The following is a 25283-nucleotide window of genomic DNA, read 5'->3' on the forward strand; positions in this document are numbered from 1 at the left end:
TAACAAAGTTTATTTTTGTTAATCGTTTTCATGCACTTCTGGGTTCTGGCAAAGATCTTCAAGCCAAGTGCCAAAATACCTTGAAAAGATTGTATATATTGCTTGATTGGGAACAAGATCTAAAAGAAATATCTTAGAGAAGCTTCCTCTCTTGAGATTTTCTACCTAGTTCAGTAATTTCTTGAGATTTTTCCAGTGTAAGAATATAATTGGGCCCAGGAATCTTAGACAAGTTAGATAAAATTTAAAAGAGCCCGAGCTTTTGGGCATTTCTCCTAACCAAAGTTAATTGTTCTGAGTTTCCTCAAGTATTTATGCAATAGAAATATAATAGCAATATTTCATGTTCTGCGAAAACAAAAGCGATCAAGGTGTGACAGACAGACAATTAATGATAAATTAACAGAAAACAGAGCCAATAAACAAATTAATTGGAAATTAAAGAAAATATTAATCAAACACTTGCAATGTTCCAGATGGGTTTTAGGTGTTATTCAAAAATCAGCAAAGCGCTAGTTTGCATCAGTCTAGAGAAGAGTGACTGAGAACTGATTCAGATAAAAAGCCTCTGAATCACCTCCACTTTTGAGTTTTCTTTTACCACCTCTTAAGCAAACACTGAGCCCAAATTTCTGTAAACTTAATAACATCTGATAGAATATAGCCTGAAGTGATACAAGAGCAGACTGAGAGGAAGGCAAGTAATGCAACTCTATCCATACTAGCACGTTTTTTAAAGACAAACAGTATTTCCTAAGAATCTATTAACCTTTTTAGTGAGATGAGTTTAGAACAATTTCAGTGAGATGGAAGACAATCACTAGTACAATGAGATACAGCCAGTTGCCTCTCCTGCATACACCAGTCCTGCACTCCAGGAGCAAGACTTGTGCTGTTAAGTCCTTTTAAGATAAGGATGCTCCCACAGATTGTTTAGGTTCAAAAGCAAAAAGGAATCAAAACTCTGAATTTCTCATTGGCCTTTGAGCAATTTAACTGTGAACGTAATGTTCACATGCTGGTTATCACCTATCCCATATTAAAATGCGGTATTAAAATGCAGTATCAGGAACTGTATAGCATTAAAAAGATTAAATAAAAGGAGTCAGCTTATAGCATGCAAAAAATAAATTAAAAACAAGTAAAACAAGACAAACAAACCCACAAACAAAAACAAATGAATAATAAATAAATAAACAAACAAAAAACCACAGGGACAAAGAAAGGACAAAGAAAAGCAGTGCAAAATGCCCATCAGCAGAGTATGCTTCCTCAGCACCACTATCACTTTGCCTGGGGCTTATTTCTAGTACAATATCTTTAGCAGAGAGACTGTGGAAAAATTGCAAGGACATCATCGATCTGACAACACGCCTGCAACTTGCTTAAGTTTCTTTCCACTCCATCAGCAGAATCTGCACTAGTTCTCCTTCGTGGATTTACCCTTTGCCTTTCTAAATCCAGGCTCACTCATTCTCTGCTTATAGCATTAACACTAGTCACACAAGCCAGCCACAATGGATGACAGGGATGCAGGCTCACAAGTGCTGATTGATGGTGCACTTCCTAAGTAAGCAGAAGAAAGTAATAAAGATGACCTTAAGACATGATTTATGTGTGTTTGGCAAGTCAGACACATACTCATGCTGCAGACTAGCTAGAAACGAAGGCAGGAATAACGGATGTTGGTGATCTATTGGAAAAAGTCTTCCTCAAAGTGAAGAACTGGTTTGTCAGCTCAAGTCAGAAAGAGATTATAGAACAATTGCAGCATCAGAAATAGATGAAGAAATGTATCTGTTTTGTGGCTGTTGAAACCAAAAATAGTTTTAAAAGATTTCAATTGACTTGGAAAAAAATCAATAAAAAGCAAAAATAATCTAAAAAATAATTAAAAATAAAAGTTTTAAATCTTATTTTGTTTTACTTTTCAGTAACTAAACAAAGCTATGGACAACATGTTACCTTGCCACCAATGAACACTGGTAAAATGATGAAAAAAATACTCCAATTTATTTATTCCTATTATGAATACACTCATTCATTCATTTAAAATGGCCAGAAAGTTTTGTGGCAACATTGAAATTTGATTAATCAATATTGTACAATATCTGCATATATTTTAATTTGTTATTCATGAAATTAAGAATTCTTGGCTCTTAAAACATTGTATTGGTGATGTCCAGGAGGTGACTTGCACTGTCTATGTGGGGTGTGCAAAAAAAAAATAAAATAAACAAACACTAGAGTTTGAGCTATCAGCAAACTGTCCAAAGGACACTTTTCACATGTACAATTTCATCAGGAGAAATGAAAGTCTGATACCTACATGGAAACGCAAAATGGCCTACATGTTGGATCTGTTTTTATAGAACTCCCAGTTTATTGTATGGTCAAATATGAAATCATTATTCCTGTGCAATAGCTGTTTTCTGATCTCTCTCCAGAAAAACCCAGAGAAATATTTTCATGGCTAGAATGAATTACGAAAAGACTTCGTCATGCTTTAATTTATACACACATATAAGACAAAGGATTACTTAAATCTATTATTTCATTCATCTAAATTTTACTGTGCCCAGCAGAAACGGGCCTATCTGAGAGTAGTCACACAAACAGTTCAGTTTTGACTTTATTGGAAAAAAAAATTACTATGTTTAGATATATTTGACTTCAATTTTCAGTGTAATAGTTTCTAGCACTTCTGTTCCCAACTGCATATGACTCAGCCAAAGATATTAAATCAGAACTCATTTTTCTCCCAATGTGGCTGCATGTCCCAAGGCGGTAGTTTCTTAACACTCTGTGTGCTCACTCAAATAATGTATATTTATGTTCATACTTGCACCTCTTCTTCCTTCACACCAACTCTTACCTGACTTTAGGTGGAACTACTCCCAGTTTTTATCTGGCATTTTGAGAGGAGAATCCAGCTTACTGTCTTTACAGCTTAACCAAAAGACTCTGTTAAACCCCTTGGGAACTACTTGGATGAAAATACAGTAAGTGTGTGACTTATTTTGGAAGAAGCACTGTTTTGAAGGAAGCACTGTATTTTGAAGGAAGTGTTGTAATAGTATCTCATGAGAGCAGTTCTTATTAATTGCAAATTATGTATTGCCTAGATTTATTGTAGCTCTGAATTTATTGCCAGTTACTGCCACATGTAGTCCATAATTTGGAAAACTATATGCATTTTCCAAAGTCATTCTCTCTAATCATTTGCAAATTAACAGAACTAAATGCTTGCCCATCAGGACCAGCACCCTGGTCACTAGCAACACTAGACAGGCAAATAATAAAAGCATAGATGTCTCTAGCTATAAAATGAGTAATTCTAGTCAAACACATTTTCTGTGTTTTTTCTCCTGTTTCACTTCCTCTATATATCTAGATTTTGTAATGCAGTCTGGATGTTCTGCTTGGGCAGAGGAAGCAAACAACAACTGGTCTCCTTCCCAAGAACCCATGGCTCCCACACATGAGAGGAACTGCTCTAAGGAGCTCCTCAGTGAGAGCAGTAATAATGGTTCACATCGCTGCAATGCTCCCTTGCCACGTTCTGTTAAAGGCAAGGAAATAAACACTTGCTGCCTTGTGATTCAAAAAAACCTTTTTGTAGTGCAGAAGGTTATTGTGGGATGATGGGGTAATATTTCACTGTTAGCACATTCAAAGGTACCACACTAATGTAGAAGATGCTCGTAGGGTTGACAGGCTGCTGTGTGAAGCACATAACAGCCTCAGGCCCAGCTTTAGAGATAGGCTTTTCAAAAAGTGATGTTATTCATGAAAGAGGCTACAACTTCACGTTTTAGCAACTTTGACTTTTTCTGAATTGTTGTTCTCTACCTTGTAGCCGACTTCATTTTTTTGATCTCTATTATCTCAAGAATTCAAAATAAAGGACAGATCATTTTCATAATGACTCTTTCCAGCAGGAGGGATTACACTGATTAGTGATCAAGGTTGTGGCAACATATGCACAAACAGCTCAAACCTGTCTCTGGCGGAAGGCCCCTACCAACAGTGGTCATGTAACAATATCAGAAAAGATGAAGTAGAAGGAAATAATTTTGTATCACAGGCTGCACAGAGATCTTCCCAAATGAGTAACTTTCAATTTCTCTTCTGAAACAACTGTTTTATTTCTTTGTTCAATACCTGGGCCAATGGTGTCAACTGAAAGCCAGTCAATTTTCCTCAGTAACAAATACGTTTGTTTTTCTAAAGCTCCAGTATTATTCATTCTATAAAATATCATGCATGAATCAATGTTAGATCTAAGTCACTCTACCCACCCAGTCCTTACAGATATCAAATTTAACTGACTGGATTTGTGCTGTCCCAATTCATTTAACAGGTTTTTTGGTTTGTTTGTTTTTTACATCAACATCTATTGGTTTTGGTTGGTTGGTTGGTTTTTGCTTTTTTTTTTTTTTTGGTTTGGTGGTTAGTTGTTTTTATCACAGTGCAGGGTTCTTAAAGGATTTTGACAACAGAATTAACATTTCATAGCAGGACACATAAAATATGAAGTGAATTAACTCTTCTCCTTTGCAGTAAAGCAGTTCCTTCCGCCACTCTCTTTTAAAGCAGCCTTAACAAAAGAGGTTTTTATTACAGGACGATGAAAGAAAATGTAAATGAAATGTAGTTGTTGAAGCTTTTCAAAGCATTTACGAGATCATGTAACCATTTCCGGCATGTGTATTTCTGACAGCATTTCTCCTAAGTGTAGTTCACCACCATTTAGACAAGGTTACCTAATTTGATACCTGCCTAATGCCGGTAGGTTAAAGACTTTATTCTGTTAGCTTACATGACTCTGCTGTGAGGTTTCTGAGAGATTTCATGACCTAGTAAGAACCTTACATTTGTTTTAGGGGCTACAGTTTACAATCTCAGAACTATTACCGCACCCTAGATTCTGGCCTCATTTAGGATTTCTTGTAAAGACAAGGAGGTCTTCACACAACCTATCCATAAACCTCGCCAACAGCAAAAAGCTCCCTTCTGAAATTGCAAAAAGGGGTCTCACAGTAGATGTAATTCAGGAGGCTGACAAACTTCTTCCTTTAAAATGAAACTGCTTTCCAAGTGTCCACTAAAAGGAATGCAATTTTTCAGTAAAGAAATCATTCAAATACTTTTTCAATCCCCCTAAATCAAAAACCCACAAACATAACCAACAACATATTCAGTCAACACTGTTTATGAATAGCAAAAAATAAAAAAGCTTTTTTCAACTTACTGCAAATGGGTTATGTTTGTATTAATCCTGGAGAGACCTTTGTACTGCATGTCAATAACAATGCTATTGCAAGACCCATGGAAGAGATAATTGTGAATCCTACATGAGAATGAGCAGTAACATACAACAAATCCTGTAGGCCTCACAACTGCTTTGTTTGAACATTGCAAACTCTCCCACCAGTAAGCAGAAGTTAACACCAGCTATTCCAGGAGGAATCCCCAGAAAGGAAATTACATACAATTCACATATTATTAATAGGTGTATATTACACTGCAAGAAGATTGTCATGCACAATATAGGTGCAATATTTATGATCAAGCTTCAAATCCTTTACTTCCTCTGTATTAATTGTACCTCAATATATATATCCTAATGTGTTCTCCACTACAGAGGCTGTTGTTTTTTGTTTTTTTTGTCCTACATTATTATGAACTCATACTTTTCATCACATGCAAGACAGCAAACTGAGAACTGCTTTTGTTTTAATACAAGAAGTATTTCTGTATGAGCAGTAAATATTTCACACATTTTCTAGATACTTTTACAATATATATCTACAAGCACATATATTTCTTGGTGAGCTTACAAAACTATAAACCAAAAAACATTTTTCTCTAAAGGAAAAATGTATTTTCTTTGCAGTAAGCAAAAACACATATATGTATATATAGTAATATACCAGGGCGGGGAGGGGGGGGCAGGGGAGTTATACCAGATATACTAAATCTATGTCTAAAACTAGAGGAAAATGAAAAAGAGTCAGAAAAATCTAGAATATTCTGAACAAGGATATGTTTGATCTGCATGTAATGGGAGTATTTTACAACCTTTACACCACTACTTCATGTTGATAGGCAGGCAGCTTAGACTTTGAGTTGGCCCTGGAGGAATTTAGTTAACTAAATGCATCCCCTTGTCTGAGAGATGAAAAGCCATTTCCCATACCACATGATCTCTCTATGGCTTTCTTGCACAGCTGTCAGCCATTCCAGTACTTCTTCATGTTAAAAAGGCAAATTCGCATCTATGGTACAGGCTAAATAAAATAAAAGTAGACTTTTTTTCTAAATAAAAAAAAAAAAAAAAAAAGGAACAAAAAAAGCACAACATAGGAGCAAACAGGTATACATTAGAATTCATATGCTTGAGGATTGTCCACCTATTTTTATAATAACCAGAGAGCCTGTTTTGACAAATATTCCAGACAACGTGTGAGTGCCCTCCATGATGAAAGGTCACTGAGGTTTTCATTGGTTCACTGTCTGAAGCCTTTAGTTCTGACTATGAGAAAGAAAGGTAGGAATACAAAGTCCTGGTCATTTAACTGAAATCCATAATCTTTGTGCCAAGCACTGCTTCTGGTTAATTTTAATATCTTCTTTTGACTTTTGAGCTCTGGACTGTTCTCACTTGGTAATATTGCACTAGTATCTAGAAGCTACAGTGGGCTTCACTGCACCAAGTAGAGTAGAAATAACCTTTTTTCCAAAAAGTTTAGTATCTTGAGAGCCAAAAGGACTGAAGTTAAACATGTTTAAATGGCACACTCAGAACAAAAAAGAACAAGACTAAAACTTGCACCTAGTCTTACCACAAGACTAACCTACATTTCTCCATGTCACAGAACCATCAAACTTTCTTATTGGCACTTATGCCTTATATACAATGATAAACTAAATATTGCTCACAGTAGTTCCCAGTAGCTGATTTGTAAAAACAGATTTTATACATAATTCAAGCAGGGAAATGAGTTTCAGCAAATATTTTTGCTAGTACATAGATATTTTCCAACACAAATCAGAATCTATGCTGAAGTAAATATGGGCATATACCATAGTTAAAGAGTATGTATATCTTACATTCTTTGTACAGCTCCTTTCATGAAAACAACACCCCCAGGTTATTACTGACCAATTTTTTTTTCCAATCTAGCGAAGTTGAAACGAACACGGCTAAGAACAGAAGGCCAATCTTAATCTTAAATCTACAGCAATTTATGCTGGCATCAGTTATACATAGCAGTGGAAAAAATAGCTTAGAGCACATGACATCTTTTGTCCTTGAACTGACAGTCATCATTATAATGATTCTGGCAGAGCGATAGAATGAAATCGGTGAATCATTCCAGTACTGCTCTGTTGACTTCAGGCTCACTAACGTAACAAAAAAATCAGCCTCTATTGGTGGTATTGCCTAGCACAATATCTTGCTGAATGGACTGTAACCAAGTGGGATCTTTGTTGTTCTTGCTGGAGCATTATAGAGGGGATACTAAGAACAAGCAAGTTCTTACAGAATTTCAGGAGTTTCAGTAGTGTATCTATACACCCATACTAACTATAAATACCACAAAAAATATTGCCAATAAAACAGTATTTTTGAAGCACTTTCAAAACAATAATATGTCTCATAATTTGCATATATGGCATTCCAGACTCTAGAAACATGTATGTGCTGTATTATTCCTTCATATTCAGCAGTAGAAAAGTAGAGCTGTAAAAAAGTTAACCAAATATATGACATTTGTTGTTCAATTTCATTTCACTTAGATTCTGACTTTGATTGAGGGCATTGAAGACAAGGTTCTGTAGTAAAATTAAGGGACTTCAATCTTCCAGAAAAATAATCAAGAGAATGTAAAATAATTGCTTGACAAAGGGAGTGCGTCATTGATAAAGGTCCCTCTGCGGGGTTGGGTTTGCAGCCTTATGGATAGAGATCACATTATTTAGATAACTATGCCCAGCAATTTTCTTCCAAGTCCTTCTCACAATGACCCTGACCTGCAGCCACCAGTTCAAAAGCACATCTCTGTGAACCGGATGCCAAGGCATTACCTTCTGCATTACTTTTGTTATCCATAAGGTCAGAGGTCACTTTCTTTAATTTGAGAGCAACCACCATGTTATGGTGACAAACACAAAGTTAAGCTCACATTTAAAATGCATAGTGAAGAAATTAAGATATGTCAAATAAAACAGATGCAACACCATCATAGTTGGGACTAAAGCAACCATATTATGACATTACTTCTTCCATCACAGAATGAATACACAGGTTAACACAAATATTTTACTAAGGTACGTAAAATATTTACATTTATTTACATTTACAATTGTTTATCTTGATCAAGTTTAAGGATTCTTTCTTGTCTCCCTCCTGCCTTTTCTTTTTTTTTTCTTTTCCCAAAAATCTAAGAATTCTTTTATGAATCCCTTCCTTGTAAATACTTCAAGGAATGCATTGTTTAAAAAATACAGCTCATTGCATGCCAAGAGGGGGAAATAAGTTTTTAAAATTACATTAGGTTTTCAAGTATCCCTTATAGCATTTATCATGTTCCCCTTTCTACTCCATTTTAAACGGCTCACTAGAGGAGCAGAACCATGACTCAGCTGGCCAACCGCATTATAAATAATGGGACAAACAGGTTCCACATATATTAAACTTCTTGATATATAACACAACTGCTTTTTATTATTAAGAAAACGAACCATTTTCCTCATTAAAGGAACTTCATGGCTCATCCCAAGTTGTATTACTAAGCTCTAAAAAAAAAAAAAAAAATAATAAAAAAAAAATTTGTTCAAGGACTACTTAAAAAAATACAAGCCACCTGACCCACGTTAAAAGTAGATAAATAAATAAATATATATATATATTTTTTTTTTTTAAAGCAGTTAGAGTTGCCAAATCTATTATATGAAACTACAAAATTGGGTTTTATTGGTGAAAATGCTATCCAGCTCAAATTTGGACTAATTCTTCTCAGCACCTGCAAATCACAAAGATCAGACACTTAAAGAGGAGACTTTTCTTTCCATTTTCTTATGTGGAAGGTAATTCAGAAGTTTTGAAAGTTCTTTACAAACAGATAAGATGCAGTATTCAAAACAAATAATTCATGCATTATTTTAAGATGGATGTGTATTATTCATATTCCCTTACTGTGCCCAGTTTCCACAGAATTCAGTCCTTTAACATCCTCAGTGTTTGGTGTATGGGTTTTTAATTTACATTCTTAACTCAGCAGTCCTCAATGCCCATTAGACTGAAAAAGGCAGGCAACATCAACAGGTTACACAGACTGACAGAGCTGTCCGCAGAATCTGGGAGGTCAGTGTCACAAAAATCAATTAGAAAGCAAACCTCAGATGAAGATCTGCATATTAAAATTGCAGATTTCAAATTATGCTCAGTTTAATTGATTCTCCAACTCACTGGTCAAATACCTGGATAGATCTATGCAACCTGAACTTCTGTAATGCTAAAGGAAGAATATTCTACATATTTATTTTTACAATAGAATATGGTTAAGTTTTCTTCTCTACTTTTGTGGACATCAGGCCTCACGTAGAATTTACGCAAGTTGAAGTGATTATTTATTTATTTTTATTTCCCTCCACAGGACTTTAACTCAAATGTTATTTTATTAATGCATACCACAACATCCCCCTTAAGATCTGGTTGGGAAACTGAAGACAAAGAATAATGTCGAAAACAAAACATGAAATACTTATTCCTGTGTTTGAGTTTGGAATTAGGACTGTAGCTCCCACTTACAGCACAACAAGCTATGATGTAGTATAGTCTATTGCCCTGAGACTTTTGTAGTAAGCCCTCAGGGAAGCAGTATCAAACCTGACTTTTCCTCTTTTGGTGGATTACCTAATGATAATGAATTGTTAAAATATTCAATTTAAACATTCAGGATGCTGATGAAGCTGTCAATCAAGCTACAAAAACAGGGTCATTTTATTTAACTCTCACTCAACAATACTAAAAAAAAAAAATAAATAAATGCACGTAGAACACACACACAAAAAAATCCCTTCAGTGTTAGGTTCTTACTTCAACAAAATAAAACACCAAAAGCTCCCTTTGTAATTTCCTATTACAATAAATTTTCTAACAAGCCATATGTACGGAAAGTGCCCCAACCATTATGTTATACAATTCAGCACACATGGAAATCTTACTGGATAACAGATACAATAGGGGTGTATAGAGTATTACTCTTCTAGATAGAGTTGACTTTCAGCAAATAATATGTGAAATTATAATGATGGACAATCTCTGGAAGCTCACAAAAGCTTTTCTTTTAGTGGAAAAGTATCATCTACAGCATCTAAATTTGTAGAAAAACTACCAAGAGATCCTCTATTGCTTGATATTTTCCATCTGAATTTCCTTTTGAGAGGTGCATTTCAACCAAAATTTATATTGTGGATCTTAAGTGGATAAAAACAATCAGTGTGCAGCACATACCTGATGATCAGTTTTTGTAGGGCCTTTAAAAAAAAAAAAAAAAAATCTATTAACTGTACTGGTCAAGCAGACAGAGAGGTCTCAGACTACATACAAACACAATATTTGCACAGTGAATTGGTTCAAGCTTTGTGCTAGAGCAAGAAAAACTGCCCTCTACACAGAGAGGTATGTTTCATACTTGCAGCTACTCAGATATAAGAAATATGGTAAAGGAAATCCACTTAATCTCATCAAATATCTAAAAAGCTAGTAGATTTTTTTTTTTTTTTTTTTTTTTTTTTAAACTTACACATTCCACAGAGGTGTTTTTTGCAAAGTGAATAACCTGAAATCAAGTTAGGAAACCAACAGTTCTCTGTTTCATTTGTTAGTTATAATCACTGGCAGAAGAACCTATTAGCAGGACTACTGCTAGGCCTCAAGGGGAGGAAAGGACATTTCTCAAAACACCTCTTGTGTTTCTTTGCACACTAGTTTCACTTGGTTGTCTTTGGCCTATTAAATAATTGACGTTATAAGAAGATATACAATTTCACATATCTCCCATCAGAACTGTGAGCTTTTCCTATTTATCACCCAAAATATCTTCAACCTGTAATTTAATGCTTACTAAACCACTCCAACGATAACCGGAAGAGAGCATCTATTTGAAAGAGCAGATTCAAACTAGGCTGCATTCCAAAATGAAACTTGTTCTGCAGTGCTATGCCCTGAAACATCCATCTTATTTATCTTAATAAAACATCCATCTCTACTTATCTTAGAAGGCTTATTATTAATGTCTGATCTGGATGAATTTAAAGGGAGAGGTTACAAACTAGGTTAACCATGATAAGGACTATCAATCTTTGGTCTTTGTGGTAACGCAAGCTTTGCAAAAAAATAATCTGGTTAAGAAATAAAACTTTATGCCCTCATGCTTCCCTTCATTTCTTTAAACACAGAGGAGGTTTGGTGTCATGTTTTACCTTGATTTCTCTCCCCTACAGGCAATTACAGTTCTCATCGTGCAGATTCTTTGCACTGGGCTATTGATGAAGGTTGTGTTTGTCATTCTCTGAAGCCACAAATGAAGAGGAAGTGTGAATTATATAGTAACATCTACTTCTTCACTGTTTTGAATTAAAAGGGGTGGAGAAATCCCCCACATCAGGGGAGCCTCTATCACCAATGTTCTAGTGGCAGCTGTGCATACACAGATTGGTGGGCACGTAAAATAAGAGGAAGTCGTGCAAAGGGGCGGAATGCTCATTTTCTGTGTTTAGGGGATGAAATACAATCTCATTTCCAGTGGGAGACAAAAGGAGACTTCCATCGAAGCTTGCCAGTGATACTTAGTGCTCTGTGGAGTGCACAGATCTGCAGGTCAGCACTACCTGGACAACAGGGCAAATTCTGTTAGTAAGCCAACTCAACTGGCTACAAACAAACACCACACACCAACAGATGCTACCAGATGCCCTACAGCTGTTAGTAATAGGGAATTTAAGAAGTAAGATTGGGGATTAATTGGGGGGAAAATGGTAAACATTTTGCAGTGTTTTCACATTATTTTAATAATTTTGTAGAAATAGCCAAAGTTGTAACGGAGAGGGTAAGTTTCTCTGCCTTTCAGGTACCTGGGCCTCTTTGGCAAGGAGAACCTTCCTAAGTGTCTCTTGATGTCTACAATCTTGAATAATGCAACCTGTATTTTTAATCATTCATCCTTTTGTCTTACAGTACATATGAAATATTTCAGGATATTCTTGAAGATAATCTTAGTGCCCAGGTAGGAATTTGGGTAGGCAGATAAAAACAACAGTAAGCAAGAAGATAAGAGAAAGCTGGTTTTGTTCAGGCTAAGCTGAACCAACAATAGTGCACAGACTTAAATGCACACACAATCCTTGGCTTGGTTCCCCCTTATAATGCAGCAGCAGCACTTATCTTTGTTGTTTTGATCTCAATTATATGACCTATGGCATATAAGAACTTTCCTTTTTCTCCTAATAAATTAAAGGTAATAAGGTGAAACTAATCAATGAAACCATAAAGCCATGTGGTATTGTGGTTCTAGATGGTAAGTTTATACTCTGAGAATCTGCAAATTAGCTGTGAAAATAAAAACATTTAAAAATAGATCAAGTTGAGATAAAAGGCTTGGGACACATTGCTAAAATTACAGGTTCCCAGACCCATTAAAGTGAACTAAAAGCAACTGACAATGTGACTAGCAACTTTACCAAATTCAGCAAAAGGTCCTTTTTTTTTTTTTTTTTAATCCAGACAAGGGTTTGTGATCATGAGCACCCCACAATGTCATATGTTATCTAGAAACCCATACTGTGTCACCAGTAGATAAACATCATCAGGTGTCCAGTTTCCATCTCAAGGGAAACTTCTGGGACTATCTTTGGTTCATGGCTGGGTCAGGTCACTTAAAGTTTTCACTGACCTGAACCTGATCCAAACCAAAGGATTGAAATTCCTGACCCACTCACCCCAAAGAACAACTCTAATGAATAACTGAAACAGAGCCATACAGTATTGCAAGCATATGCCTGAGTAGCTGCCTGAGACAACTTCAGGAGAGCACCTGCCTCTTTTTGTCAGGAGATACCATGTATTTACCATGGTTCTGACCCGAAGAAGTGAATCTTGTGCCCAGAAAAACTACTCTGCTAATTTTATTGAGATAGTCTAATAAAAGTATGCGACATGGAACTGCATTTTCAGGACATACCTCACAGTTTGTCTGTAAAACCTCGCTTCCTTAGTGTTTCTCCTTGAAATCAGTTCTTAAAGCAATCTGAAACCACTTATCACAGCAGTATTGTTACTTTTGATAAAAGAAAAAAAGGGATCAAACTAAATTTCTGGCAGTCCTGCAATTTGGCATTTACGCTGTTTAACAGCTCTGTTATGTCAGTAACAACTTACTGACATGCACGTCTAATATTGTAGGGACTTAAAATCGCTTAAAACTGCTCCAAAATCTGTAGAGTCATTTATTTTAAAAGTGCACAGGAAAGATGACTACAGCTGAAACAACACTGGTGCATGTATAAACAAGTCTGTCATAGTCATAAAGAAAAGGATTCAAATGTTATCCATAAGCAATATTTATGTTTATTTAGTCACAAATTAGGGGATAACTTCATGCTACTTCATTTTTTAAAAATTATGTTTCTTTTTTTTTATTTTTTATTAATATTCTGCCTTATAAAGATGTGATTTCATACTATACAGAAAACTAAAGTGCTACAGAACAAATCTCTGCTGATGTAGTTTGGTGCAGCTCCACTCCCTCAGTATGTACTAACACACACCGATTTCCAGAGCAAGACAATTTCAGAAACAGTGAAGAGAGACTGTGTGTAGAAAAACACAATGCTGTGTAGAGATAGCTTGGTAGCTCCAATCAAACAAGCAATATGCTGAGGACAGCCCGCCAGCAGGCAATAAAGCACTGGACGAAACAAACCCACCTCAGCTAAAGAAATACTTTGCTACTTTTCAGGAAATACCACATAACACACCATCCAGACCCTGATATACAGCAACTGAACGATGCTCATCTCAAAAAAATACTGCTTGGAAAAAGTAATACCATCCTCCTCTTTGCAGTTTCTAGATATCTCCTCACTTCATCTGGACTGAGTTTCAGACAACTCCTCTTCCACAGTTTTTGCCACATACTAGATCATGAATAACACAGTCCACCTGCATTATTGAATTGATGTACAACCAGAAAATTGCTAGGATGCATGTGTTTATATAAAACAAATGTATAAAATATTAAATTTTATTGTACACAAAATACAGTATTTAATGTTACATAGGCTTTGTTTTGTTTTAAAGTATTCTTCAAATGCCACAGAGGAAGGAAGGAAGGTGGTAACTATTTCTAGGAGGTTTGTTGACAGCATGCAGAACCCTTACTAATTTACGAATACAAAAATTTTAGCTATGCAATATTAAGAGATATCTTCTTGTTTTGGCAGGATTGCTTGAATCTTCTCATTCCTTGGTTTTATCAATCCTTTATGCTGTAATCTCCAGCAACATTGTAGCTGTTCCTTTTATATATTGCTCCCCTTTCAGTTTAGAATTTTATCTGTATTTTTTATTTAATTGTTTGTATTTAAGCTTCTTATTTGCAGGGATCTTTCTGATAACTGAATAGAATTGGTCTCCAATTAGCTTCAGAATGTGTATTTATGACTTTGATCATTAGACTTGTTTTCTTATGTCTTGTCATAGGAACAGTGAAGTACAACCTCTAGGACTGCTGGCACTAGTAAATTAGTTTCCTTTCTTTGCTAGGGATTTAACAAAGTCTTCCTTCTTGGAGGTTCAAAAATTTACTTTTAAAATTAGTATATTCTGCTTATTTGAAAGGCATGCAAGCAGCCTAAAATTGAAAGTGGCTATGCAAACAGAAAACAATACATAAAACTCCTTCACTGATTAACTGATATTAAAATACTTCTACTGACACACACACACACACACCCCTTAAAAATCCTCACATGCTCATCATTGTATGACGAACCTGAATCTGACTTACTTTCATGACCAGCAGCAGGTCAGTATTAATTTTCTCATTGTTTCATGCATCATTTATAACCAGAGCTATTATTGTTACAAATTAAGTGAATGAATTCTGTGTTTTATTTGTTTGAAGATTTTAGTTGTTATTTTTTGAAGGACTTTGGAAACAGCAAGTGAAGTCTGAAAGAGGCCTGCCTACATTTTAGACTACAAAAACAGAGAGCAAACAACAGCACAATGAAAAACACTTAATGTTAAAACAGCCAATCGCCTTGGCAATTGAAAGGAAAAGCACATTCATAACACGTAAAAGAGAAGCAGATATAGAACTTTTAGCAAGGAAAACAATGCGCTGATAATAGCAACTTTTTATTTTTTTTAATGGTTAGGAATTAATTAAGAAAACAGTAAACTTAATTAAATTAAAACAAAATTAGTTTGCAATACTACCTCTTGCTTTTCCTGGCAAATAAACTTATAAAACAAAGCTTTAATTTCATCTAGCTTTAATGCTATTTCAAAACTAAAAAAAAAAAAAAAAAAAAAAGTAAAAAAATTACAGTTGTCAGTTTAAATTTTTTGCAGTTGACATGACTGCTAAATGTTTATCCATGAGAGAATATCAGTTGGAGGAAAATATTCCCCAAATTAAAATTCTTATGAAAAATGTCTATCTATAGAATTCAACTCCCCTGTCATTCAGATGATGAATAACACCTTGAGCAGCAAAGTTATGTATGTTTGTTTTGCTAGTTAGTTCAGTGGACATATGATAAATTCTGCTAGTCCTCACTGGAAAATACCATCAGTTTTTAAAGTTCCAGTGTTTGTCTGCCAAAATATCCTCTGCTTTATAAAACACAACTGTAATTATTACAAAACATCTTCAATGATCTCTTCAGACTCAGTCATCTTCTGTATTCAGTGCCTTATCCTGCTGCCAACTTTTATGTTCTTAACCATAGTTAAATTTTGTCTTAAAATATTTCTGTCATTCAAGTGGACTAAGATGATTGGACCGGTGTTTAGCAGTGAAGAAAAATGACCTTCAATTTTAAGAGTAAGTTTTGATACCAGCTACTTGTTATGCTTTTTACATAAGCTAAGCACTAACAAGAAAGTTTAGTGTAAAATATGTTTACATTCTAATTCTTAAGTCTTGAAATTCACCACAGATCAGCAAGATACTGGATAATATTGTGGCAGTCATTAAACTGATGACAACACTGATTTTGACCCTTTGTTATTAATGATTAGTAATAAAGAGATCATGACATGATATGAGAAATACTTCCTCCAAACCTTTCTTAAAGCAGAAGGAATCAGACTTAAGATTAAATTGTGAGCTTTCCATTACAGGGTGCAATCCATGAGTACAAAAGTACAAGTGCTTACTTGCAACACATCAAGATACCAAATGGACTGGACAAGCAAATCAGTTGATCGCTGCATTGCAGAGTTTTGATTCCTTTTTAAGACTGAAAACTCTAAAATGCCGCTGCTTTTGTACCCAACTTCATACAGTTTGTGTAACCTGCAGTTCAAGTACATTGAAAGGACTTCTCTTATGCTGCACATAAATAAGACCAGATGCTTTACTGTGGTTGTCAATGTGTATTTCATAGTTTTGGCATTTAGACAGCATATTGAAAGAATGCACTTTATGTGTGTAGGTGAAATCATTTTAAGAACACAGGGGGAAAAAGTAACTTTGAATCTCTAAGCTTATTTGGTATCTTTGTTCACAGCATTCTCTCATTTGCTAACCTTTACCCTGCCTTATTTTCCTCTTCATTTACTCTATTAATGTGATTTTATCTTTTCTTACATATGCTAAATATAACTCCTCTCTTTCTCTGTCTTCTGTTATCTCTCTGAAACCACTGGCCACATTTTACGCAGTGCAGGTTATTCCTGTAGTCAAACAGCAACTATGGGAGGCAGCTCTATTTTCGAGAAGTTGCTCTGTCCACGGAACAGGATTTCCCTCCCTCCAGTTCCAGATCTATAATTCACCTGTACAGTAAAGGAGAAGCCATTTGTATTCAAACCTGAGCTGTCCTTTTACTTCCTCAATTCATGTTCTCCTCTTTACTTCTCAAAGTAAAGATTTGAGAAAAGTAAAGTAAAGCTCAAATGCACAGTTGAACTCAGTAACAATTACTGTGTAAGGTCTGCAAACACAGAAATCTGTGTCAGAAATTACAAAGACTGAAAAAGAATTTTCAAAAAATGTCAGCCATTTCCACAGGCTACAATGAAAGGTTATTTCAGTTTGCTGAAGTAAGGACAACTTTATCCATCCATGGCTCAATATCATCTTTGAACAGTTTGACTACAACTATTGTGTTTTTTGGAGTTTCTCATACAAACTGCACAGCATTCTATTACAGAAGAAGGAAAAAAAAAATTTCCTTTGAACTTTACACAGAAGTATAGAATTTGTTTTTTGACTCTTCCTTAGAGTAACAGATGTAATTCTCCTAAAAGCCATGCCAGATCTTTCACAAGACTGCTCAGTCTCATTCTTTCCCCCGTCCATTTTGGCCACAGCTGTAGGCTAGCTTTTGTAGGACAATATGGCTTTCCAAAACTCAGAATTAGGAAAATAGGTTGCTACTGATTGTCCACAGCAAATTACAACTTCAACAATTTCTCAAACAATTCATGCAAATGGGTCTAACAACTATGGCAGCTTTTGCTCTTGGCAGCCAAGCATAAGAGATTATTGCAAAAGGACACATTGCTACAGTGAGGATATCCAGGATTTTCATCAGCACTAAAGGGATTAACACACATCTCACATATGCTACTCAAACTCCTTACCTGGAAAAACTGTTCAGGTCACAGTCTTCATAAAAATCCACTGAAAACCTTGCAAACAGTCAGCTAGCACCATGCCAATACGCAAATACACCAAGATTTTCCACCTCCAAACTTTTCCTCAAACAGGTCAGCGCATCACTAATTGAAATTAAATAAAGGTTTTAATGATTTGAACCTCTATAAGCCTCTATTGAATTCAAAAGCTAGAAGTCTCTAAAGGATAAAAAACACTTGCATAAAATCACTGCAGCACAGCACAATCAATCCTTCTACCTCCATTTGTTTGTTTTAGCACTTTACATGCTTTCCTCAGTTCTCAGGTCTAGATCAATCACTTGTTAAAGAACAAGATGAACAGACTTGGGTGTCTCTGCAGAATGCTGATAAGATATAGAGTCAGCTCACTTTAACTGACAAGAAACAACTCGGACTTCTTTTTTCCTTCTTCTCATCCTTGAGAATCCATCTACCACCAAGGTGAACAATAGGGGGAAAAAAAGTTTCTTATCATTCTATCCTCAGTATTATGGATTGAATATTTATATTCAAGACCCTATTTATTCAAGATTACACCATTCTGAGCCTATTGTTTTAAATACTTTAACTAATCAGCTCAAGGAATATGTGAGAGACATACAAATTCATTAGAAGTAGAGGAAGGACTAAAGTGAAAGCCATATAAACAAGAGCAACTTTCTTCATACTTGGACTATAAGAGTTTTTATTGCTGAGGCCAAAGGACTTGCACATTATGAGTTACGAGAGCTGTAAATACATACAGGTCTTTCATCACTAGAGTAAGGGAGGAAAATTTCATTCCCATGATTAGATTCTTAATTGCTTTCATTTACATACATGAATTTCCTTAATGCCAATGGCCTCTCACTGTGACATCTGCATTCAATAACACCCCAGTGCCATCAGTAACTCCAGCGTTCACAAAACACTGCTGCCAGCCTCGTTCACAGATCAGCTACAAAAAAAAAAAAAAAAAAAGGCAAAAGCAAGCAACAGCACTATAAACGCAGTTGGGATCCTGATGATGAGATCAAAAAATGTCTGACTGGTGCCACGTGAAAGGAGTTTCTGCTCTGCAATTTGTAAAAGGAAATGATGCAGCATACACTGAAATTCACTTAAATCACATCCAGGGACAATGCTTAAGCTAAAGTTTTATTGGCAACATTTTACTAATTTTGGAACACGTTGCTAACAATGCCTTATCTCTATTTGCTCTTTTGCACTACAATTTATTACCCTAGTGAAAGGTTAACAAAATACTTTGGCTTTTTACTGGACTTGAGTGTTTCATCTGCCTTTCCCACTGAAGAACTAGGTGAGCTACAAGGAAGCTGGGGTGGAACATTGATTGATATGCAATAATTCTCATCCATATTACAAAGGCAAATCATATGCATTTGGAGGACGATGTTCTATTTTCAGATCTGTCAAATAACTGACTACAATTTGACTTGAAGACACCAGAATCACATACGAAAGATGATGTTATCATGTGGCAAATTCCCCCAGGTCCTAGTTTCCCAGCAAATGTTCTTTTTCTGATCACAGGAGATGTCAGTTTAATCTTCCCTGAAACGACATCCAAAGCAAGCAGGTAGCTTCCTTGGGGTATCATACAGAGACATGTTCCTTGCCTACTTCTGCCAACATACATACATACTGCTTTCTCTATGAGAGGAAGGCTGTTAGGGTATGACCATACACAAGCTGTATTGCTACTCTGTGTCTCTGTAAAGCAGTATCTGTGCCTTACATAAGCATCTCTACTTTTTCTCAGCTTTCTCACCTGTGGATTCTATGAAGCAGATCACACCCGGTACTGGCTCAGTCATGCTGCAAGTTCTCCAGTTCTCTCCCCCCAGATTTATGCAGAACCTGTCTCAACTTCTCAGCAACTGTGAGGAATGATCTAAGTAAAATTTTCCTCTATAACACAGGCATGCAAAGTAAATTTCAAATTGTGTAACTCTCTGTAACAGTATAGACCAGCCCTTTGCCTGTCTGACACAGTGGTATAGCACTTAATTAATATTAATTTATTAGGTAGACTACATTTTCACCCTAAATTATTAGGTTAGATTCCTCTAGGAACATTATTAACTGGATGCAGCTTTATTTCCTATCAGCTTCAGGAATAAGGCAGCCTCAGACTGCTGAAACTTTAGCTTACACTGTCTCCCATTGCCTGGCCTTCCTTTTCTCCTCTCTCCCTCTTTTTTGTATTCCACTTGCATTTTCTGGCAATCCTTTAACACTTTATTGGGATTGTAGTAACATAATTAAATTTCTAATGTGGAAATAAAAAATATATTTTTTTTTTCCATATACAGAAAAAAAAAAAAAAACAACACACAGTCACTCCCTATAAACCAAGACAGGACTGAGAAATGTAGAGAAATGAATGAGAAGGGACAGAAAATAGTTCATAAACTGCAAACAGGGCTTTCCAAGGGGCTGTCCTAAATTTTATCTGTCTCTTTGCAAGTGCGTGACAATTGGATAGGGAACTCACCCTGAGCCACTGCCACCTCAGCATGAGGAACACAGCTGTAATGGCACTCTACGTCTCTGAGCTCCTGGTATTAATGCTAATACCTCCTGGCTTGTGCTGCAAAACATGCACAAGTGACTTTACATGCCACAAATGAACAGAATTTTTGTGTCTAATCCAAAACAAAACAGATCAAGGAGGCATAATTTCTGAGGCATTACTCTACAGAGGTGGGGATGGAGGAATCAACTAATCTGGGACTAATGCCAAATCTCAAAAGCATCTAAGAATTCTTTTTTTCAGGTAATTTAAGCAATGACACAAAAAAGTCCTGTTTCAGTTATGAACCTTTCTGGATCATAACACTCCTTGGTAGTTAATGTCTCTCTCCCTTTGAAGTTAAGGCTGAATGGCACATTCCCCAAATCTCTGCTCATCATAACTACAGTTGAGTATTGTCATCACTACATAACACTGTTTGAAGACCTCATACATATGTATACATCCGGTTATTCATATTTTTTTTCTGCTTCCCCAGCCAGCTTGCTACTGGACAGAATCCAAACTCCTGCTTAGGAAGCAACACACCAATCCAATGCAAGCACTGTTAACATTTTAGCAGTTTTTACATTTAAAAAGTAAATAAATAAATAAGCAAAATCCAACACGGCATGGATGAAAAAGTGACACAAACATTTTCAACAATCAGTGAAATACCGATGCTGGAACAAGAGGAGGGAAATTAACTTGGGAGAGCATACTATTAAGTGCAAATATACAGTATGTTTACAAACACACAGACACATCTTTATATATATATATATATACATATATATATATATATGTATATATATATATATATATAAAGGATTTATCAACGATATAAGTGTATTCACAGATTTACTTTTTAGATGATTCACTAGAATATTTTGGTCATCGTTGACTAATGTAACTAGATTAACGTACTTTGCGTTTGGAGAATTCTTCAGTAGAGAAAGCTATCATCTTCATACATTAGGGTATTTCAGAAACATCTTCAGTACATCAAAGCCCCTGAAGTGCTTATTGTCCAAAAAGATAGTTTCTTTGTCATAATAAAAATCAGTGAATCTTTATACCAGAAGCTTGGCAAACAAAAACAAAGGAATTATTCCCAGCTGCCTGCCTTTGTTAGATAAATAGACATGTAGCCTCAAAAACTTTCATGAGCTCTGAACTCTCAGCCTCTCAAAAAATGCTGTTTTATCATAACTTTCACTGACTACATGTTCTGAAGGTCACAGATTCAAATCCAAGAGGAGGACAAATTTCCATCATTGGAATTTTTTTCAGCCAGCTTTAAAAAAGTGTACACATTCCTTGGTGCAGCTTTACTGGACATTATCTGAGCAAGTCACATCTTTCTCCAAGGTTTTAGATAATAACTACCAATAGGAACTACCAATAAATCAACTAAACAAGCTTTAAGAAATTCAATACAAACAAGCCAATGCATTAGGTCAGTAGTGACCTTACTGGTTCAGGTAATACCTGCTTCCCAGACTCCTTGACTGGAAAGTCATGAGAGTGATAAACCAAGTATTCAAACACCTGTTATTATGCTGTTACTTAGTATGTGTTTGTGTTTTGTTGTGTTTGTTTGTTTGTTTCCTCCTTTTCCCTCACTTCCTTATTTTTTGGATAAGATTGTTTTTTCCACAGACTTATAATATTAATGCAGTAAAAAAAAAAAAAAAAAAAAAAGAATGGAGCAAGCAAATCGTACAACATGAATGAGTCAAACATATGGTGTATTTGTCTCTTACTGTCTGACCAAATCATTAAACATCTGGCAGCTGACTTCCATAGTCAAATTATTATTATGAAAAAAAAAAATTATCCTGATAATAGATATTAATTTATAGGATAGTTAATTTAGTGAAAATTATTTGTCTGTAAAGACAGGAAAAGAAGCAAGAAGCATTTTCATTTTTTCCTGTTCTTCCTAGTTTGAACTTGTGGTCACTTTAACCTGTTTAGGAATAATAATTTTTGCTTGTAACCAACATTCTACCTCAGTTCTTTTTAGTTCATTCATTTCATCACTCATTTAAAGTTTCATTCACTGGAAAGATATTTCATAGGTCTGACTAAACTTCTTTCTTCAACTTAATGACTGCTTTTATCAGATTTCTAAGCAAAGACGCTCTTAGACACTTAAGTCAAGAAAAGTTCAATTGATATTTCCTGTCTCAATGGATCTTGTTAAAGAAAAAATACATGTGATGAGGGGATGAAGGGTCAAGAGGCAGAAAGGATTCTATATATAGCCTTAACAGAAGAGCAAGTTGTTGCCTCCTTAAAATTGACCTAACAAATAAAGATAAAGCCTAAAACCACCAATGCAAGTCAGACTCTAAGGATTTTAGGAACCCACAGCTTTCCTTAGTATTCACTCTGAGTTTCCCTTTTCAAGATATCCTCCTCATTTCTCCTCTCCTTCCCTTTCCTTCTGTCCGTATCCAATTTATGTGCTCTACAGTAACAAGAGCTCTGTTAACTGTACACCAGTGCCTGCACGTTCAGCATTGCTGCCCCTTGATTGGTGCCCCCCGTTGTCATACCCTCTGAGCAATTAGCCAGTCTGTTAGTTTCACTTTCCTCAGTGTAAAGTGTTTCATGGAGGAGGATCACTGGCTCTTATAACACAAGATGTGGCAGCTTTGCTGTATCCCATACCAGCATCACCACCTGCTCCACCAGGGCTGTGCAACTCAGTGTGAAAGGATATTAAGAGCTAGTATAAAGCGCTGCCACAGCAATCTGGACCAAACCCAGTTTTCAGGCCTTTCCTGCAAATCTGTCCTCTGCCTGCAAATCTGAAAATCCAGATTTGTCTGCTCTAGCTTCTGCTTTGCTACAGAGAACTGTTTGTACTGCTTGGAAACAGAGATCGTGAGTACCAAAAATGCTGTCTGTAGTGGATTATAGCACAAGAGAGGATGAGAGATCACCCTAGATTCCCCATTGCTCCCATTGGACTCAGGTTCTTGACATCCTGACCTATGAACAGAAAACAGGGAAGTAACTGCAGCTGAGTATTCTTTACTCTACCATTGCCCCATTCATGATATATCTGGAATACATTTTCTCCGAGGAGGACATCACAGACAAAGCACACCATCACTGTGGGAGACCAGGCTTCTCAAACTATTTAATCTGTTACGTAAAGATCTGAACCCATATGCTAAATGCAGTGCTCCCCCAAGACCTCTTCTGCTCAGAGGGATTTTTTTCCCCTTTCTTTAAGCCACAAACCTCGAAAGACTCTACACAATTTTCTGCTGCCTCTGCTTTGGTGGTGTCCTAAATCAATTACAGGGCAATCAGACTATCCTTCCCTTCACTGTTTTTTTCTACTCACTTCAAGGAACATACATGTAAATGCTAGAAATATTTCCTCAAAACCTAGAAATTCAGAGACAATACTGTAACTGGAAATTACAACTCAGAAAACAGTTCTGGGATTTAAAACTGTAAAATAATGGTTCATGATTTAATCATGAACACATCACTATATTTAACCAGTAACATGTACTCTAGCAATTACAAATTGTACCACTTTCAGATACAACTCCAAAACTGATTGGAATTGATGCATTTCTATTCACCTCTCCACTTGTTTGAAAGGGACTTTTCCATGTGTTCCATTTAAACTCTTTGAACTAATCCCAGCATTTTTGATAGTCAAGCCTTTAAATGAAAATCAGATATTCAAGTTCACCGTCTGAAAATCACGATAACCTCTAATGCTACATGTTTTGCATGTACCAACTTTCTCCATTTATGACATACAAACATACATGCTCCAGAAAACTGTGTGGGGAGGAACATTTTTATTTCCTATTAATTAAAACAGAAAATAGAGAAAGAGAAAAGAGAAACCAACAGGAGGGGAAAAAGCCATAATACAGCAGGGATTTAAATAATTAAGTAATCTACCCAAAGGGAAAACAGATGTCATCAGATTGCCACAGTTTGTCAGCTACATTGTCGTACTCCTCAATCACTCTTTTAGCAATGGCTTGGACTTACGTATTGTCCTTCAAAATGGACAGAGCACATTGTTAATGCAGCTCATCTAAGAAACACTTTGTTTTAAGACAAGCTACACCCAACAACAATACACTTCAGATGTATTTTCAGATAATCGATGAAGTTAATTTTTTGAAGGGTAGACACATCAAATTTGGGATGATTTTCTGACTCGACAGCTTTGTGATTTAAATCCAACATGAAATTTTGCAAGATGGCTTCTCAAAATAGCATTTCCCCTGACAGTGCCCAATCAAAGCCAAAACAAGTAGCAACATACCAGTTGAAAATAAAAAGCACATACTACTTTCATTGATGGTGCAATTACCAATTAAAACATCTAGAGTAGCTGAATAGCATGCGTTTGAAAAAGTCACTTAACCTCAGTTTTCCTACTTGCAATGTTACTTAATCCTTCGTTACTAGTTTTCTGTAATGTGCTAAAGAGTGTAACTACATAAAAGAGTTCAGTGAATGTTCAAAATTAACCATTTATTTAAATGCACAGTATCATGGATTTTAGAGTGAAGAAGAAAGGACTAGGCTCCTTGTTTACAACACTCTTCCTTTTTAAGTAATTCATGTGCTATCTATAACATAACACTACTAGTTCTGCTTGCACATTTAAAATATCTCCCTCATGACAGGAAGCTGACATCTTCATCCTGAAAGCATTGCCTGTGATTATGGTATGTGTTCAGGAGATATAACATACCTGCACAAATACTGTGATGCATTCTGAAGAATTAGCAACAACTGTGGAAAAATATATCTGAAGTGATCTCAAACTTTCCATAGTGTGGGTTT

General features: G+C 35.8%; 1 protein-coding gene across 2 annotated transcripts in view; it reads right to left on the reverse strand.

Moving 5' to 3' along the window:
- The window catches only part of LOC311441428 (uncharacterized protein), a 225271-nt gene that overhangs the window by 55048 nt on the left and 144940 nt on the right, over positions 1-25283 (reverse strand). Inside the window, exons 2-4 of one of the 2 annotated variants that reach the window (XR_014695934.1) lie at positions 18746-18863; positions 17891-18028; positions 16659-17080 (exon numbers count right to left, since the gene is read on the reverse strand). The exons of the other annotated variant lie outside the window; for it this stretch is intronic. The gene's annotated coding sequence lies outside the window, so the exon portion shown is untranslated. Of the gene's footprint in view, positions 1-16658; positions 17081-17890; positions 18029-18745; positions 18864-25283 lie in introns of those variants that run through there. 2 annotated transcript variants of the gene reach the window in all.

This window comes from Aythya ferina (assembly GCF_964211825.1).
Source record: "Aythya ferina genome assembly, chromosome: 9".
Taxonomy (NCBI): Eukaryota; Metazoa; Chordata; class Aves; order Anseriformes; family Anatidae; genus Aythya; species Aythya ferina.